Source organism: Callorhinus ursinus, unplaced genomic scaffold (assembly GCF_003265705.2).
Source record: "Callorhinus ursinus isolate GAN/ISIS: 27379988/994484 unplaced genomic scaffold, GSC_fseal_2.0 scaffold11, whole genome shotgun sequence".
Classification (NCBI taxonomy): Eukaryota; Metazoa; Chordata; class Mammalia; order Carnivora; family Otariidae; genus Callorhinus; species Callorhinus ursinus.
In genome coordinates, this window is record NW_027397073.1 from 55,921,705 (window position 1) to 55,937,897 (window position 16,193).

Sequence of the window (16,193 nt, forward strand, 5' to 3'; positions counted from 1 at the left end):
ATCGCACTGGTAATTACTGTATAACTGTACCCTCCACAGCTTCTTCCTCACCATTTACTCCACAGCAATGGGTATTGTTTGTTTTGGACACAGATGCCAGCCAGTTCTGAAAAGACTGCCAATGATCTTCTCCTTGTCCTCACAGCAGAAGAATAAAGTGGCCCTAAAGATCACTAATGACTGACTGCAGTAAAATGGCCGAGCATCCTGGTTCACACAAAACACAAAGATGGCAACAGCCGGAAGTGAAGACACGTCTGTACTGGACATAGGATCTCCACACAAGACAGCCAACGGACAGCTGCTAATTTGCATGGGGTGCAGAATCCAGCAACGTGACTACTATCTTTCTAAAAAGTACCAAATATCCATGACATTCAATTAACAAAACAAATGAAATACACTTGCGGTCCTACGCAAAAGTCTATCAACTTGAAAATCACCCATAAGCCTCGGATTTTTCCAAGTGCACTTAGCAAAAAGATGTTCTCCTGTGCTGGTCAAGACTTTTCAAATTCTTAACCTGTTAGCCCTAATAATTCCTATCCTAAGCCCAACTGGATGTGTTCAGCTGCCGGAGAAACATCCACATATCTTCTTGAAATAAAATCACATCAAGTTCACAGTTTTAGAAGAGAAAGGAGAAAAAAATCTTTGTTCTAACCATACTCAGAAATTGAGTGCATAAAATATAGATTTGGAAGTGCTATCCTGGCATCTGTAATAAATCACCTTGATGATGTGTAGGACCAGGACTAAAGGGTATAATGACAGGGAATTAAAGAATATTCTTTGCTATAAAGCAAAAAGAGAAGAACCTTTACATTCCCTTTGATATATGACCATAATAATAATAATAATAAAAATAGTGGCTGAAAGGTCAGTGCTTACATTTTCAATCAAACTCAAAGTCTTAGCTAGTTACTCAACAGAATCCCCAAATGCTAAGGATTTTGTGGAACTTCTTTGGTATAGCAGACTATCATTAATTGACTCAAAATCATTCAACTTTTATTTACTGGTCTCTGACATGTGTCAGGAAATTGCTAGGCTTTAGAAAGACGTGGTGAACTGAATCCAAAAAGTTCCCTGGGAAACACAGAAAAGTAAGGCTCCACCCTTCAGAGTGAACTAGCAGACAATAGCACATTGTGGAGGAAAGCACAGGGGGATGGGGGTGATCCACTTTTAGGGAGAATTGTAGGCTTCTCGGAGCAGGAAAATTCACAGCCACAAGTAAGACAGGTACAAATGTGCAAAAGTCTGTAAGCGAGAGCAAACACTGTCCCCCTCCAATCATAGAAAGTACTGTCCACAGGTTACACAAACTCTTAAACAATTGATGTAAAAGATATACTTTAACAATGGAGACCTATAAAAAAAATTCCACATAAACATCACTGAAAGATTTAAAAAGTCTAGGTTCTACCCAAATTTGGAGAACTCTAGCCCCCTGCACAAGTATGTACCTTACAGAATCAGGGCCAGGCCCAGAGCCGACTCCTCACTCCCAGATTTAATCAACACAGACTTAAATGGGCAGGAATCAGGGCAACAAAAAGCTGATATGTTTTCTGATATTCTCCATCATAATAAATAAGAAAAGCATTCATGATAAGTAGGAAAAACAAAATGATTAAATGGAAAGTACATTCAGCTAATCACAGAGCTGACCCCACAAGTCAGGGGTTGTAAAAAGGCAGCCCACAACTGCATCTGGTCTGTAAATACATTGTCTACCTTACCTTAGCAGAGTCCTAAAAGGTGTGAACCAGCATTTTTAAGTAGGGAGGTTTCACATTTTTAAAAATGCAGATTTCCAATCTGAGGTTTTTTGGTTGTTGTGTGTGTGTGTATGTGTTTTTTTTTTTAATAACAGCTACCCCTTTAGAACATGTAAGACTACTCCCTACTGTTTCCACAGCACAGAAGGGATTTTTTTCCTTCCCACTGTCCTGTACTGAAAGAACTTCCTAGAGTAGACAAGTACCTATGGCCAATTTCCGAAGGTGAGAAAATAGAAGTGAAATCAAGAGCACTTTGTGAATTTTCTTCTATCTGCCTGTTTCACTCAGTTCCCTTACCTGCTAGCCCCTTTCCACGTCCAAATTGGTGACCCTGGATTTAGATCTTAACTCCATTTGCCAAAGACTGTCAAGTCAGTATACACATGAATCGTAACACAACCCACATCAACTGTCTCCCTAAAAACAGCCTATACCCAGTAGGTCTTCCACTGGAAAGATGATCGAACTAAAGCTACCAGGTCTGCTTCTCAGCAGTCTTCCCTATCTCCTCCAGTTCACCCAGTTTCTCATGCATGGTGAGATCTAGAAAACCAAAGACAGGAGCAGAATATACACTCATCTATGAACTGGGCCTTGAACTAGCATCAGTGTTAACTCGGATCCATTCATACAGGCCTGGAAGCATGTCTATCATTTGCTCCATGGTTTTTCTTTAGAAAGAAATTATAACAATATAAATAATGACCAAAAGCAATTTTTTAAATGTTGTCACTCAAGAAAGTCTCATCTTTAAGTCTGATGTACTCACAAGAGAAGGAACCATGAAGGTAAGCAATAGCTTGTAGTTGCAGGACCAGAGAACGTTCAGGGCCTTGGAGAGTCTCCCAATGACTGGATCAGTATTGGGACACCAACGTAGAAGGAAATGGAGGAATAAATGGTCCGTGTGGTGCATCCAGTAATTTTAGACCTCCTTGGTCAGGACTGAAAATGCTATGTGCAAAGCTGCTTGCCAGCAGACTCTGAGACTACACCTATTTGGATGCGTGTGCCCATTTGCAGACAGACTGGCTATTCAAATTCAGGAGTTCCATTAGGTCTGCTGTGAGCTAAGCAGAATACAAAAAAACCTACAGCCACAGAAGAGGGAAAAGAAAGCCCACATTTGTTAAACTACAAAACCATGTGCCCAGCTCAGTGCTGAATAAATAACACACATCACAATGACATCCAGTTATCTTCCTAAAAATACTTTATGTCCAGTAGGTCTTTCACTGGAAAAATGGTCAAAGCAAAATTACCAAGTCTGCTTCTGACCAGTCTTCCCCATCTATTAAAATTCACCCAGTTTCTCATGCTAAAAATCAGAAGAATAATCTTGGATTACTTTCCCTTACCCTTTCCTCTATCAGCAATTTTATAAATTCTACCATCAAAATATTCCTGAAGTCCTTCCATTTCCACCCATCTCCACCCTACCTGCCTGGCCCAAGCACCAGGACTTCCAGCTGTACACTTGCAATGGTATCCTAATTGCTCTTGCCAGGTACACAATATTCTGTAGATGGCAGCCAGAGTGGGCCTCACTGGATATAAAGCAGATCATGTCACGCTCTGCTCACACTCTGCAAAGCCTTCCCATGGCAGGAAAAAGAGAATGCATGATCCTCAGCAAGGCCTCCGTGGGCAGGAGGTGGCCTCGACATGCTCTGGCCTCAACAACCCTACCAACAGCTCCCCACCCAGTTGGCTCCTCTCCCTTGCTCTCCCTTCCTCCAGAGCACGAGCTCTTTCCTCTTCCGGGGGCTTCACATGTGTGCTTACCTCTGCCTGATATTTCTTTTTGCCCTGCTCCCTACCTGGCTAGAGGCTACTCATCCTTAGGACTTTTGTGACCCACAAACCCCTATTAAGCACTCCTGTTGGTCTTTCTCATAGTACATTGGAAAGTTTTTCTTTATACACTTATTTGGGAGGTTGCTTAATATCTGCCCCCTCACTTGACTACACAATCCAAGAAGGCAGGAGTTATGTATCAGCCATCCCCATACACAAAACACGCAACTGACACCAGCAAAAATGCCTTGCCCCCTTTTGAGTTCCTTAGTTCATCCCTCCCTCAAAAGGACAGGGAATAGGGCAACAATGATTTAATCTAAAAAGCTATCATGGTCCCCAAAGCTATCCATAATAGTTTACACACCAAAGCACAGTGTATGAAAGTACCATACCATCCATCTGTCCTTCTAGTTAAATATGTTCTCTCTAGCCAGTCACGGTGACAAAGAATGATGTATGCACTTCTGCTCCACTGCCCACATCCCACACCTGATACTTTCCAAACAATTTATCAATCAATTATTAATTGTGGCAGTGACCACACTTTCATCAATTAAGATCCATCTTCAGGAGGGATGCATAAGCATTCTCTACAATGGCTAGCTTCATTAAGAGAACGCTTCACACATGAGCTAAAATCAATACAAAATGAAGAAAGGTTCAGCAGGTGACGCTGAGCAGGGGTCCTACAGCAGTGACATCTTCCCCAAAAGGCACACACAGACTAGGGGAGCAGAGCATGGACAACTGACGGGATCAAAGTAAATGTTTCATTTTTCCATCGCTACTGTGTAAAACTTGTTTTGTATTTGGAAAATAAAACAGGGCTAAATTCTTCTAAGGCACTATTCTAAAAGGTAAAAGGAGTGCAAATGCTGAAACAAAAGATAGTATTATATGTGTGAATGAACTGAAAAGTTTCATTTCTCCCAAGTATGTTCTATTTCATTGTTTTTGCTTTTATTTTGCTGAAATATAAGATACTACCTATATTTACACTACTTGCTGTAAGAGTATGTGAACAGTCCATTGGGCTTTTAATGAATCTAAATAGTTTTCACTTGGGAGGTATGTTCCTATAGTAAACTATGCTCAAAATGTGTTTACCAATACTACAAGGTGGAAATGCTTTGTAAACTACAAAACACTATTCAAATTAAAGGGGGACATCTACATACCTAAAACAGAGCAAACACTACCAACAGCTCATACTGAAGCCTTACCACGGAGATCACCTCTTGCTAGCCAGTTCAACCACAGCTCCTCAGTTCGGTATTTCATCAGCAACAGATGAGACTTTACACAGAGTCTCCTATGAAACCTCCTCCATCGGCTTCCCTGTTCCTGTGACGCCGTTTTCCTCCTCCTTCTGACACCATCACTGGGCGTAGCCCACAGTCACTGGACCAGCTCTCCCCACACTGTACTCATTTATTCACCCTGTCTCATGCTTTTTACTGTCACCCTTCTTCCAGCTGAACATTTCCCAGCTGACTCTCTCCTGGCCTAACACTAGAGTTCCTCTCTCCAAACTCACCACCGCAGCATCTCTTTCAATTCAGTATTTTAAAAATTGAACTTACCTGTTCCACCCTGCTCCCAAACCACCTACCAGGGTCTCCTGCTAATTTCCCCATTTCAACAGCAGCACTCTTTCTGAATTAAAAGTGTTGACTGAAACAACAAACACTTATCTGTGATTTTCAAACTCTCCTTTAGTTCTAGAGAAGGAGAACCAAAGACACATGAGAAGGAATGGGATGGGGGCAGAGAGGCTGGGGCCCCTTCTGCTTCCTCCGTCCGACTGGGTGGCCTGGTGCTTCCCATACAGCTTCAAGTCTCCCTCTTCTTCACGGTAAGAACTCCAGAGCTTTCCAACTGCAGATCTTCCTTCAACATCAGAATGATGTTCCTGACTGCTGCTTTTATCACCCCATGCCTCTGCCTCAGCAGCTGCCTGCTCACACTGAATCCCTATTCAGTCCTACAAATATCTGTTGACTATGCACTTAACCACTTGTCAAGGACCATACCAGGTCCTAAAGGGTTATTATCATTTCAGTTAAAAGGCTAGAACTTCAGTGCAAAAATATTCTGAATAAAAAGAGAACTAAGGACGTGTTCATATCCTTACAGAAAATGTATTAAAGACAGAACCTAAATTGTGAAAAACATATAAAACTGTTTTTTGATGACTATCATTAATGGTGACTATAGTTAATAATAGTGTATTGTATGTTTGAAAGTTGCTAAGACAATAGATCTTAAAAGTTCTCATCACAAGAAAAAAAGTTGTAACTGTGGTGATGGATGTTAAATAGAATTATTGTGATAATTTCACAATCTATACATAAATCATCATGCCGTACACCTGAAACTAATGTCAATTATATCTCAATTTTTAAAAATAAACAGAAAGTGGCAAAATCTAAAGCCTGGGCCATCAGAAAAAAAAAAACTGTTTTTACATATGCACTTATAGGTGAACCAGGAAAAGTAGAAGTCAAAGAATGGAAGTCTGGGGTGAAAATCAGGGACACCCTCGCAGAGGAAGTACACTGGCTCATGAAGAATAAAAGGTTTCCAGTTTGGGTGGGTAGGGCTGGTGGGAAGAGCATGCACAACCACATTTCCCAATGTGGACACTGCAAATAATTTTTCTTAGTCCTAAACAAATCATAATCATTCCTTTTGAGGCATGAAACTCCCTTCTCCTTCCTAGGCCCCCAATCTCTTCAGCCTTCGCCTTGTCAATCTGTGGAAGAACCACTCCTCAGGACCCAGCCCAACTCTCTGTGTTCTTTTCTGATCACTCCAGACCCCAAAGACCCTCTTCTTGCCAGACCCCATAACCACTATCTGTTTCAAACCAACAGCATTTTAGTTTAGATTGTTTTAGTCTCAAATCCTATTTATTAGTTCCTGCATATCATTTTGTTCACAAATGTTTGGTTTGCATGTTTTATCTCCCAACACATTAAAAGCTCAAGCTTTTAGTGGTTTGTCATACAAATGTATGAACATACACAGTAAATTACATAGTAAATGATTTATTGTGCAAATGACAATTGAAATTTTTTAAGGAAAATAAAGATGAATTAGAAGTGTAATTTAAGATACAAATCACACAGTATTGCAATGAAATATGTTGGTAGATGGTAGAGCTCACCTAAAATTCTTATGATGAACTTAAAAACACACCTCTCCTTGAGGTAAAAGTTAAGACAGTTCCTTAGTTTTCCTTAATTCGATCTTCACCAGATCACCTTCCTACCAATATCCTTTCTCAGAAAACAGATTGAGACCTCATCATATAGGTGGACCAATACTGTCCCAAAAAAGCACTGAATAAAGAATTCCAAAGTCAAGGGCTACCTCTGATACAAATTCATCAATGTACCTCACAGTCTGAGAGCATAATCAATAGCAGTTTTAAGCTCATCTTTCCTACTTAACAATTACACCCCATGTGAGTATAGCAAAATCCAATCCACTTGGATGCTCCTGAAATCTCTCCTCTTTCAAAATCCTTTCTCCCGGTTCTGGAGTACCATGAGGAGAAACTGAAGTTAGCATTTTCAGCATCTTGTGAAGAGCTAAATGCATTCAAAGTCTATTATCAAGCATCAAGAAAAAATTCCACCTGTTTGCCACTTTAACCTTTTTTGAGTTAAGGGGACTAGAAAACACCAGGAGATCCCATTACCCTTATGTAAACAAAGAACTGAAACTGGAGGCTGCCCCCAGCAACTTCCAGCAACAGCTCCAACAGTGGGATCCAGGAGACAATGCCACTTTGGTCGTGGAGACCAAATAACCCTGAAGAGTGAGTGGTAGGCATAGAAACGCCCCAACCGGGCAGGTCATAGTGACCAAACTGACTTCATGGGGTTATCACACGCAGAAGTCTCAACAATAACAATGTCCAGACCTTCCTTTTATTTAGTTTCCACCTCCAGGAATGGACAGATTAAGACTATCCCTCTAAATGGATAAAGGCATATACACAATAAGGTACATCCTGTGGACTTCAATCAATGACTACAGGATATAAAAGGCAGGGCACCAAATCCACCGGAATTCTCCCACCTGGGGTAAAGACTTAACACCAATTCCGCACGTAACTGCGGCCCCGGGCCCAGGTGTACCCTGGTCCGCTGGCCTCCCCTTTGGCCCACCTCGGCGGCCAGGGCGAGGGAGGGAGACCTGGCCAAGCGCGCCCCGGCGCAGTTCTGGCCTTGGCGCGGGGCGGGGCGGGGAGGGCGGGTAACTGAGCTAGTTAAACCGCCACATATAGGCTAGGCGTCCCCCAGCGCGCACTTCCTCCGCTCCGGCCCGGGGCTGGGCAGAACTCAGCAGGACCGGGGACGGAAAGGGGGTGGAGTGAGTAAGCGCCCGCGGGGGTCTCGGCCGCAGCCGAGTCCCGGCACACACGACAGTAGTCTGCGGAGAACGGGGAGACCGGGGACGCCCGCCCCGAGAGAAAACAAAAGCCAAACGCCCACCGCCGGGCGCCCGGTGGCCTGAGGCCGGCTTGGGACCGCCGGGAGTCCCGCCCCGGCCCCTCGTCCCGCGGCCCTGGGCTGAGCCGGCGCCTCCCCGCCCAGGTGACCGCGCCGACACCCCCGGCCCAGGTGGCCCCGGCGGCCGGGAGCGGGACAGTGCGGGGCCACGCCACGCCCGTCCGAAGTGGGCGACAAGTGGGGCAGCGCCTCGCGCGGGGAGCCCGGCGCGCGCCCGGCGGCGAAAGAGAAAGAGAAAGAGCCAGCGCCGGGCGGAGGCGACTCCTAACGGCCACCGCCCCCTGGCCCGGCCCGGCCCGGCCTTGCCGCGGGCGACGCTCACGCCCCTCGGTCCGGGCGCGGGGCCCGGGGCCATCCCTGGCGGTGGCGGCCGTGGGCGCTCACGCGGTCCCCCGACCACACGGCTCGGGCGGCGGCGTCCTTCTTACCCCGAGCAGAGCCGGGCCGCCCGCAACGCCGACTCGGAGACAGGCCGGCAGGGCGCGAGCCGAAGCGGCGAGGATCGGCCGGCCCAGGCTGCGGCGCCGCTGGCCCCGCGGTGCCCGGCGGGAGGGGCGCGAGGGTGCACGCGCGGGGTGGGGGCGCGGGAGCCTCCCCTGCCAGCCCCGCGCGCATGCTCCCGCCGCACCTGCCTCGCTCCGGGTGCCGCTCCCCCGGGAGCGCAGTGGACGCGGGGCGGCCGCTCGGGCTTTCATGTGGGAGGGAGGTGGCTGTGGCTTTCTCTTCAAGTGCGTCTTTCCCCTTATTGGCTCCCTGGGAAGGAGTCCCCCAAATCTTGGCTACTTCCTGCCTGGCCCCTCCCCACTCGCGCAGTGGTGTCCCGGGGCGCTCATCCCTGCCTCATCCCAGCTCTGAGGGTTCACCTTCCAAATGTTCTCTCTCGCCTCTGGATTCCTCTCTGTCCTTCTGCTCCTTCTGATTTTGCAACCTCGTCTCTGATGCACCTTTCCCGCTCTCGACTTTGCTACACACCCAACCGCGGATACCATTTCAAAATAAAAGAATACTCTTTTCAAGTGGCGAGAACAAATTGTTTACTGACCCTGTTCTAGCTGCTTGAGATTAAGTAGGAAACAGGAGCTAAAGAGTTCCTGCCCTCATGGAACTTACAATCTTACTGGTTAGCGTTAGGCTTTCACAAAGCGTTGTTGGTGGTTTGGAGAGAAAAGTATTTAATCATTTGTTTGGGCTTATATTTAAAAGTAGCTGGCAATCGAAGACCATATTTTGTGACTTTTAAACTTAATTTTCTTTCATGGAGGTGTCGTGTATAAAAATTCTAGTATGCTAATAGTAGCTGTTAGGTACAAAATAAGTGTTAGTTTGTTGAGTCCAGCAAGAAATGCAGTAATTTAACATGATTAACAATAATAATTTCCAAAATGATCTTTTGGTTTGTTGTTGACTACCATAAACGAACAACTAAAACTGTTTTGTTTCTCAGGCGAGACTGGTCCTTTGGTTACAAACATAATTGAGTGTTGTTACTGAAGAGAGAAATATAAAACCCTTTGCTATTGCAGTTTTTGATTTGGGAATCATGATCATAGAAATTTACAACTACACACATACACAAACTGGATTCTGTGCTGTGATCAATTAAGAAAAAGATCTGGGGCAAAGAGAAAAAGAAAAGGAAGCAGAAGGCATCAGTATAGAGAGAACATGTAAAACAGATCTGTTGAAGTGATACACTTTTTTCATCCCATTTACCATGTCTATGCTAGAGACTTTATAGAGTTGTGATGTATTTCTGTGACAACAGGCACACACCAGGAGACTATCTTGGCATACTTGCTTACCTGACTGCATGAAATTAGAGTGGAACCCAGTGGATGGATGAGAATTCCCCCTCCCTGCTACTTACGTGAGCACAGACAACATTTTTGGCAAAGGACAAGTGTTTCAATTATTGCAGTGTAACCCTGGTCTCTCCCAGCAGTGTCTATCATTAAAGACGCTAAGTCTTAGTGATATAAACATCAAAATGTTCCCAGCACAGAAAGAGTTAAAAGCACTTCTGGTTCCACCCACCCCTTAGAAAAATCAATGTTAATATTATACAAAATCAAAGAAAGCTGGATTGAAATCCAAATAGAGTAAATTTATATCACCTTGTCTTCACTTTTTCAGGGAAACAGTTATTATTATGTTTATTGAATATATTTGGCTTGCTTTGATGAAAACAGAAGCCCTGTTTTCATGGGCAAGGTTTAAATAGAGAAAGAATGCACCAATGAGACAGGTAACACAGGCAGAGAACCTCATCCTGGATTACTTAAATGTAAATCTATGGGTGCATAGTGCTGACAACCACATATGATTATATTCAAAGAAGCTGACATCTGTTTTAAACATACTGTTATTCAAATTATATGGAAATATAAGCAGTGTAAGCATTGGTACACTTATTACAGAATTTTTGAAAAGCTGTTGTCGTAAATCCCTTTTATTTGAACAGCTGCAGATTAAAATGAAATAGCCACAGTGTTGAGTATTGCAATGTTACCAACAGTCCGTTGTGAACAATGGGGTTTAGAGTACTGATGATTACTAGGCATTTTTTATTTATAATTCAGTTGAATCTAACAAACTAAGTGGCAACATTATTGTTGGCCAGAGAGGTAAGGATGGCTTCCGGTGGCAGAAGAGCCCCTTTAGGCATGTCATCAAAACATGACAGAGTCATGGCAGTTCTATAATGTCTATCTCATGGGTGGAAATGAAACCTCATTTGCTGAGATAGTGATTGGCTTTATTTAAGCACACTCCCTTTTAAAGTTTGCTAAATTTATTTACTTTTTTCTAATGGGGGGGAGTTCTTTTATTTGTCAATGTTATATATATGTTATTTATATATATGTGTTATTTTTTAAGTAGAATTAAATTACATTGCTTTGTTATTTGATCAATAGTGGGATTTCCCATTAACACAGAAGTGTTTTTAAAATTCATGATTGTTTCCTAGCATATACTTAGGACCATTTGGGAGTTAAGCACAGAGTAAATTCCTTTCTACACTTCAGTGTAATTGAAGAGAGCTTATCTTAACAGCATTCTATGCTTACTCCACAAACAAATTGTCTGTTGCAGCTAAAATCATTTTATTGGTCACCATTTATCATCAATAATTATTATCCTCAAGTTTATTTTCATATTAATGCCATTGTTAATAATTTGACTCACACCACACTATATTTTCTCTGTTACAGCAATATTTTCTTAAGTAGATTGTCCAATTTTAAACTTTCTTAATGAGTTGAGATATAAATAATTGCATAGAGTTCTGTTTAGGTGTAAATACTGGTTCAGACAGAAGTGTAAATAATATTGAAGAACTAAAGCTAACTTTAAATGATACCAAAAAGCTTCATAAATAAAATAACATGGACATTATACAAATTTGAATTGACTTAAAATTTATATAGAAATCTATTTTTATGCTTGTACTTTTTTTGGTAGAACAAAACTATCATAAAGTAACATAAAAACACCATTTCCAGGTACACACCCTTTTTAAAAATCCAAACCCTACACAATATTTCTGATGATATTTAAAATCTGTATAAACTGAACGAGATAGGGATCCTTATATCAATAGGCAAACTTCAATTTCCACTACAACCATACTGAATGAACTAATAGGATTTGGAGAAAGGCCTGAAAACTGCAGAAGGCAAGCAAGCAATCCCTTTAATTGCATTTTCAAAGATATTGATGACACAACCATACCATCTCCAAGGTGAGAGATCTGGAAAAAAAAAAATGGAAAATTCAGAGTAGGCAATTCATACTTTCTTGAAAAGATATATGCCCCAAATAATAGTAGCTATTCATGCATTCTCTAAGAAATAACAGGTAGGATAGTATGTAGAAAAAATTCCAGGTGTCAGGAAAGATGGTTGTTATTCCTGCCTCTGTCATTGACCCATCATGGAAGAAGCCACCTGGCTACAGAGGATAGGTCTCGTGGCATAGTACTTCCTTTTGAAATCACCAAGTTTAAGGTCTAGGTCTAGTTCTTAATATTGTAGGTCCAGAAATATGAGTCTGTTAATGCTCCCAGAAGTGATCGGGCTAAGGCAACCAGCTAAAAACAAGAATACCAATGAAACTGAAGATATAAATGCCAAAAAGATCGATGTTTTGGTGTCAGCACATCCCCACCACTATAGTCTACAAAGGAAGGCAAGTTAGTTAAAAGATTGCCCGATGGCCATGAAATCAAAACAAGGTAAACTGGCTCTTGGTGGGAAGTGTCAACAAGTGGCAACTGTCTGATATAACCATTCTCATAAAGGGAGGCCTTCAGCCAAGATGCCCAAAGGCTGTGTCAGCTGGATTTGATGCTATTCATTTTTTTAAAGATTTTATTTATTTATTTTAGAGAGAGAGAGAGCATGAGAGGGGGGAGGGTCGGAGAGAGAAACAGACTCCCTGCTGAGCAGGGAGCCCGATGTGGGACTCGATCCCAGGACTCCCGGATCATGACCTGAGCCGAAGGCAGCCGCTTAACCAACTGAGCCACCCAGGTGCCCTTGATGCTGTTCATTGAGGTCCAGTTTCCTTTGGCATTCCAATCCTTGGAATATTCCCTGGTCACCTTGACTGGATTTGGGTGCTTTAAAAAACTCCATCAGCAGTATATTTACCATCTTCTGTGAGGGCTGCTACTGCAAAATAATATGTTCATTTATTTTTTTCTTTTCAGCCTTCTGAAAGGATGACTTTTTCCTAACTTTTCTTGACCCAATCTCAAAAATCCAAAAGTACCTATGATTCCTTCCATACTAACTGCCTGAATAAAAATGTGTTTGAATTATTTCCATTTTAGATTTAATTTCCCTATTTTATTAAACCTTCAGGGTTTTTTGTTTAGTACATTATCTTAACATCTATTATTCCATTAAAAAATATAGAGTCCACTTTTTCTGGACTGAATATGCATGTATTATTTTTCATTATAATACCTCCAATATAAATTCTTAAAAAATTCATTTCCAATTCTATAAATATGAATCAACCTAAAACTACTAAAGTGACATTTGCTTGAAGAAGTAAAAGACTTTATCCATTCTCATAGGAAAAGAAGATGCATGTTTCTTTAGACTTTTAGTTACCAAGTGAATACCTTGAACGTAAGTATTTTGTATGTGTTTCTGGATTAAAGACAGTTGGTTACTCTATATTACTGAGTTATTAATATTACCCAGAAAATAAGATGATTATCTATCTATATCCCTGAATGGAACAAAGCTCACCAACTTAGTCTAGTTGAACAACAACATAAAATATAAGAATAAGGAAGTTGTTCCTAAGTAATTTTAAGCCTTCGATTTTAGTGCTAAACTTCTCAGCTATTCATGACATCCTTGAAAAACCCCTCATTGACCTTCAGATACTTCCCTACTCCATCTAAACAGGAAAAAAAACACTTCTTTGTGAGTGTGGTGGATTAATTAAATTAATGCCTTCAATCACAGATGGCCCAGGACTTTGGTTTGATTTAGGATTTTTCAACTTTACAATGGTGCAAAAGCCATACTCAACCAGTAGAAACCATACTTCAGATTTGGAATTTTGATCTTTCCCCAGGCTGGTAATTTACTGGAAGATCCTCCTTAGTGATGCTGGGCAGCAGCTTCACCTCGCAGGCGGCCACGCCATCACAAGGGTAAACAACCAATATACTGAGAACTGTTCTGTACCCATACAACCATTGTTTTTCATTTTTAGTACAGTATTCAATAAATTACATGAGATATTCAATACTTGATTATAAAGTAGGCATTGTGTTAGATGAGTTTATTCAACCGTAGACTAACATAAGTGTTCTGAACACGTGTAAAGTAGGCTAGGTTGAGCTGTGATGTTCAGTGGATTAGGTGTATTAAGTGCATTTTCTACTTACAATATTTTCTACTTAGGATGGGTTTATCAGGATGTAACTCCATCATGAGTGGAGGAAGATCTGTAGTGGCCTGCCTTTATCCATCCCCCTTACAATGTAACTTTGTATTTGTTTCCATCATGAGGTGGAAACAATTTCCCCCTGCTTGAATCAGGGAGGCCCTGTGACTTACTTTGGCCAATAGAATATGATGAAGTGACAGCATGCCAGTTTCCAAGCCTAGACCTCAGAAACTCTGTGTGCTCTTATTTCTGTCTTGCTCCTCTGTGATCACCCTGAGAATTAAGTGCTCCTGCTGGGGAATGGGACAGAGCCCAGTTGTTCCATTTCAGGCCCTAGATGTGTGAAAGAGCATATAATGCTCAGCCAACCCACCAGCTGACCACAGAAGCATGAATGAGTGATCCCAGCAAGACCAGCTGAGCCAAGATAACGGAACCTTCCAGCCAACCTATACACTCATGAGAAATGATAAATAAATCTCCAAGTGTTGGGCTGTTTCTTTATGCAACAACAGTCATGTGATACAAAGGATTTATTTATTGTAGTCTTAATGTAATTTTTTTTTCCTTGTAGAGCAAATTCAGTAACTACCTAAGTGTTCTGTTCCCCTAAAACTTGAATGTTGCATAAGTTCAGCATTGCTGATTTCAGTCATCGAGTACAAATGCAGCTGTTTATGTTTTGCACAAATATGGGTCAGTGTATAGAATCATCACTCTCCAGACTATGGACTCTGAGAAACAAACTGAGGGTTCTAGAGGGGAGGGGGTGGGGGGATGGGTTAGCCTGGTGATGGGTATTAAAGAGGGCACGTATTGCATGGAGCACTGGGTGTTATGCGCAAACAATGAATCATGGAACACCACATCAAAAACTAATGATGTAATGTATGGTGATTAACATAACATAATAAAATAAAATTTAAAAAACAAATAAATAAATAAATAATAAAATAAGGAAATAAAAGGAAAAAAAAAAAAGAATCATCACTCTCCATTAAAGTTTTTCCTTGTTCAGCCATTCTGTCCTCCTTATTAATTCTTCCCCTTCAGTTTACACAGAGGCTCAAGTGTTTCATCCTGAGGGATTGTAACAGAAGCCTTCCCTTGACTTTGTTTCCCTCACAGGCAGTCCTACCTCCCTCTCCCCTTAGTTACCAAAGTCCTATAAAAATCTATGTATAATTCATACTTATACTTTAACTCCTTCAAGTCTGATGTCTGCTCCAGAACTCTACTGAAATGGTTCTCTTAAAGGTCATAAATGGCCTTATAATTGTCCCAATTCATTTCATCGTCTGGTTATTTACCCGCTGAACTCTTCTGTACTTCTAAGGACACTGAGCCTACTCAGCTCCTTTGGCCTTGGTTAGGGACAAAATCCCATGGAGGTCGCTTAGAAAAAAGGCAACTTTATCAGGCAGAATCAGAGGTATTTCTAAAATCAAATTTGGAAGCACGGCCTGACCTCTCCAGGGTCCCGGATTTATCACTCCAGGTACTCTGGTCTCTCAAGTCTTTTCTGCTTTCTGGGTGTGCAGTGTCTTTCTCTGTGTCGGCAGATACAGGTGGCCAAACCCAGCCACCCCAGGCCCAACTTCGTATCAATTCCAGTCCAAGCACCTCACAGATTGATCCACTTTGCTGGATGCCAGTTCTTCCTTCCCGGGAGAGAAAGATTAATTGGCCCAGCTTGACTCAAGGGTCTACTCTTAACTTATAAGTGGGCAGAATACATATTCAAAACGTTATGGATGCCCACACCTAATGTAAGTGTCGTATGGGATAAGCAGATGCCCCAAATGCTGTCCCCCCTCAGAAACTTCAAAAACCCTTCACGGCTATCCTTGGCCCATCGTCACAAGTCCAGACGTTACTCTAAACCCTTCAAGGCCACCACGCTTTACCCCCCACAGCACATCCAGCTCCATCTCCCACGCCCTTGCTTTAAGACAAAATACTCCCTGTTCTCAAAATGGCTGCAAGTTTTGTCAAGTTGCCCACAAAGCCTTATCCAGGAGCACTCTTCTATTAAGGCTTTTCTGAGTATTAAAATACAATGTACCTTTGAGGATTCAACACTTAATGAAATCTCTCCCATGAAGCATTTATCAACTGTATCACTTTACTTTTTTTCTTTCTCCTACATGCCCATAGCATTTTGTTTATC

At 42.1% G+C, this 16,193-nt stretch overlaps 1 protein-coding gene and 1 pseudogene across 4 annotated transcripts in view; one reads left to right on the plus strand and one right to left on the minus strand.

Annotated features, from left to right (window-relative positions):
* The window catches only part of L3MBTL4 (L3MBTL histone methyl-lysine binding protein 4), a 508,459-nt gene extending 499,452 nt beyond the window's left edge, over positions 1-9,007 (minus strand). Inside the window, exon 1 of one of the 4 annotated variants that reach the window (XM_073898504.1) lies at positions 8,974-9,007. The gene's annotated coding sequence lies outside the window, so the exon portion shown is untranslated. Of the gene's footprint in view, positions 1-2,556; positions 2,576-6,756; positions 6,776-8,538; positions 8,802-8,973 lie in introns of those variants that run through there. The other 3 variants (XM_073898503.1, XM_073898505.1, XM_073898506.1) reach the window with 3 other exon arrangements.
* The window catches only part of LOC141373699 (importin subunit alpha-1-like), a 57,148-nt pseudogene continuing 43,524 nt past the window's right edge, over positions 2,570-16,193 (plus strand).